Here is a 4,240-nt window from a genome sequence, read left to right on the forward strand (position 1 = left end):
TTCTGTCTCTAGAAGGTTATAGTGTGAGAAGAGCACAGGGCTGGAGGGGTCTGCAGTGTTTGTAGTCATGGGATAAGTGCTCTCTTAGAATAGAGAGATTTCGTCAATAAATAAAGGACTTTATACATTGAGGTGCCAAAAACCTTGATTTGAAATAACATCAGGCATGATTTGAGTCAGACACTGACTTGTTAGCCTATTGTGTAAAGCCAGTGGTTAAATTGGGCCAAGGCCACAAACAGCCTCATGGGGCCATTTTGTTTGGATTTAGCGAAACAATGGCTTCCTATAAGTGGTACTTAAATGTAGCTGATCTTCAGGGTTGCCCAGAAAACTTTTAAAACACAAATTCTCAGACCCGTTCCCGGATGTACTGAATGAGGAGTGGGAGGATGGGGTCCAGGAACCCTGAGTTTGGGATTCAGGTCACTGGATGGAACCTTGGAGAAAGAGTTTAGGCCAGGCAGATCTGGTTTTCAATCTTGCCTGTGTGATCTTGAGCAACTTTCTTGACTGTTCTGAGATTCAGAACCTTTCAGAAGAGTAACTTTGGAGTGAGTTGATGAGACAGCACATGCCAAGTGTCTCAAAGGGTTAGCACCAAGGATGCTTTGCTCCAGCAAATGAACTAACAAGGGAAGATAAAGCACTCAGTCATTAGGAAACAGAAGTCATTATCATCTCGTGGATCTACAGGTCAGGGAGGAAGACTCTGTCAGCACAGAGTTGCAGCAGTACCAGGAGTGAGGCTGCCTCACAGGAACTAAAAACTTAATCAACGCAGCTACCGGCAAACCCTTTCACAGCAGGTAGGAATAAATATTCTGACATCTCGCCAGACATAGATATCATGATCTCTCTCTCCTGGGTTCCCCAGTCTCTCACAATGCTTCCATTGGCCATCGGTAGTCTGGGCCACTGACGCCACCGCCTTTTGGGATTTCTGTGGACGTGATGCCCAAGTAAACCATAATCAGATTGCCACAGAGCAGGTCGAGCCGCTGGCTGAATCTCAGAGAGGAAGTGTTTGACATCCTGGTTCTAATAACCTACAATTGAACCTAATTAAATGTGCGTCTGCCCACTCAAAAGCCAACAGTAGGCCATGCATGGTGGCTCACACCTGTAATCCCAGCACTTTGGGAGGCCGAGGTGGGCAGATCACTTGAGGTCAGGAGTTCAAGACCAGCCTGGCCAGCATGGAGAAACCCTGTCTCTACTAAAAATATAAAAGCTAGCTGGGTGAGGTGGTGGGCGCCTATAATCCCAGCTACTCAGGAGGCTGAGGCAGGAGAATCGCCTGAACCCTGGAGGCAGAGGTTGCAGTGAGCATGTGCAGATCATGTCACTGCACTCCAACCTGGGCGACAGAGCAAGACTTCATCTCAAAAAAAAAAAAAAAAAAAAAAGGCCAACAGTAGGATGGAACAGGTTGGGCAGGCTGGTATAGGCCTTGGGGTTTCCAATTCACTTGAGGGACATCACTTGCCCTGGGTCCCCCCAACATGTGATAATCATGCTTTGTGTTTGTAGGCCTCAATACCTCCAAGGCTCACTGGCTTCTCACTATAATTGGGTGAGGGGATTGCCTGTAGGCAATGTCCCCCAGACAGCTCCTGGCTGGCCTTGGATCTTCTTCAGGGATCAGAAACTAAGGGAAATTAGGGGCATTTGGAGGCACAGGTTAAAATGGCTGAGCTTCATGGATTGACAATTGTACTGGAAGCTTGGAAGGAACAGCTAAATTATTTATTTAGTGTTTGCTTTGTGCCAGGCCCTTTTTTTTTTTTTTTTTTTTTTTTTTGAGACAGAGTCATCTCACTCTGTCACCTAGGCTGGAGTGCAGTGGTGCAATCTCAGCTCACTGCAACCTTCACCTCCTGGGTTCAGGTGATCTTCCCACCTCAGCCTCCCGGGTAGCTAGGACCAAGGCATGTGCCACCATGCCCAACTGATTTCTATATGTTTTTATAGAGATGGGGTTTCACTATATGACCCAGGCTGATCTCAAAGTCCTGGGCTCAAGCAATCCTCCCATCTCAGCCTCCCGAGTAGCTGGGACCACAGGTGCCATCCACAACACCTGGCTAATTTATTTATTTATTTTTAAAATTTGTTTTTGATAGAGGTGGGGTCTCACCATGTTGCCCAGGCTAGTCTTGTACTCCTGGGCTCAAATGATCCTCCTACATCCGGCTCCCAAAGTGCTGGGATTACAGGTATGAGCCACCCACTGCACCCGGCCTGTGCCAGGCACTTTTATCCGAGTAACGGTGTGATGAGGAAGCCCTGTGAGGTAGATACTATTATTATTCTTGTTTTACAGATGAGGAAAACACAAGAAACAGAGAAGTTAAGTAGCTAGGCAAAGAGGAAGCGGAAGGGACTGAGGAATTTGAGAAAAGCATTCCTGGCAGAAGGCACAGCATGTACAAAGGCCCCGGGGCAGAAAGAAACACAGTGAGTTTGAGGATAAGAAAGGCCAGTGTAGCTGACCCACAGAGAGAAAGCAAGCAAGGCTGTTACATCATGCAGGGGCTTGTGGGTCATGGTGATTTTGGCTATTATCATAAAAGCAAAGGGAAGCAATTGAAATTTTGTTTTTAATTTAACTTTTAATTTTAATTTTAATTTTTTTTAGACAGAATCTCGCTCTGTCGCCAGGCTGGAGTGCAGTGGTGTGATCTCGGCTCACTGCAACCTCCACCTCCCGGGCTCAAGCAGTTCTCCTGCCTCAGCCTCCCGAGTAGCTGGGATTACAGGGTTGTGCCACCACGCCCAGCTAATTTTTGTAGTTTTAGTAGAGACGGGGTTTCACCATGTTGGCCAGGATGGTCTTGATCTCTTGACCTTGTGATCTGCCTGCCTCGGCCTCCCAAAGTGCTGGGATTACAGGTGTGAGCCACAGCACCCAGCCCCATTTTTAATTTAACTTTTTATTTTACTTTTATTTATTTTTAATTTTCTTTTGAGACAGAGTCTCACTCCGTTGCCCAGGCTGGAGTGCAGTCGTGCTATCTAGGCTCCCTGCAACCTCCACCTCCTAGGTTCAAGTGATTCTCCTGCGTCAGCCTCCCAAGTAGCTAGGATTACAGGCACGCGCCACCACGCCCAGCTAATTTTTTGTATTTTTAGTAGAGATAGGGTTTCACCATGTTGGCTAGGCTGGTCTCAAACTCCTAAACTCAAGTGATCCACCTGCCTTGGCCTTCCAAAGTGCTAGGATTACAAGCATGAGCCACCGCACCCAGCCTAGTCTGAGTTTTTAAATGGAATTTAAAAAATACACACACAGGGAAACTCAGTGAAAGGAATGAAACACACACTTCAGAAGGATGAGGGAGCATCATTCACCAGCCAAAGGCTGTTCCTGGAGAGTTCTAACTTCCTGACACCTCCAGTCTGCCTTGCCTAGGAAGAATGGCTTTTCCTGGCTTCCTTGTACAGATCCTGGTGGTTGGGCGTGTGCCAATGCCATGGACAAGGTCAGTCCTGTGGCATGTGGGCCAGGCACCAGCAGCATCTGCTATAGAGGCTGAGGATGAGGGAGGTGTCTCAAAGCAGACACAGGTAGGTGTCTGTAGGTTTCTGGGTTTTGCACTGGAAGGTTGGGGAATCCTTCCTTGCGACAGGGAGCACTGGAGGGGTAATCGGGAGGGGCAGGTGGCAGAAGTGCCTGAGTTTAGTTTGAACATGTTGAGCTGGGCTTGTCCACATGGAGATATCAAGATGGCAGATGGAGTTTTGGGTCTTAGGCTCAGGGAAAAGGTCAGGAGTTCGAGACCAGCCTGGCCAACATAGCAAAACCCTGTCTCTACTAAAAATACAAAAATTAGCAGGGCGTGGTGTCGTGCGCCTGTAGTCCCAGCTACTTGGGAGGCTAAGGCAGGAGAATCACTTGAACCAGGGAGTCAGAGGTTGCAGTGAGCCAAGATCACACCACTGTACTCCAGCCTGGGCAACAGTGTGAGACTCCATCTAAAAAAAAAAAAAAGAAAAAGAAAAAAAGAAATGCTCTGACTCCCTACCTTTAGGGTGGCTTAGATCTCAAAGACTTTATCCACAGTTTCCTTATCTTCCTTATATTGACTCACAGAGGACCACTGACTACACTTGCTCAACACAAGATCCCTCAAACTATTTAATATTTGGTCAGCATAAAATCTGTAGAATTCCTTTGCCAATGCTATATTGGCAAAGTTTTTATCTGACCAAGACATTCTAAAGCATGAGTATACAG

This window comes from Macaca mulatta, chromosome 20, assembly GCF_049350105.2.
Source record: "Macaca mulatta isolate MMU2019108-1 chromosome 20, T2T-MMU8v2.0, whole genome shotgun sequence".
In the NCBI taxonomy this organism is placed as follows: Eukaryota; Metazoa; Chordata; class Mammalia; order Primates; family Cercopithecidae; genus Macaca; species Macaca mulatta.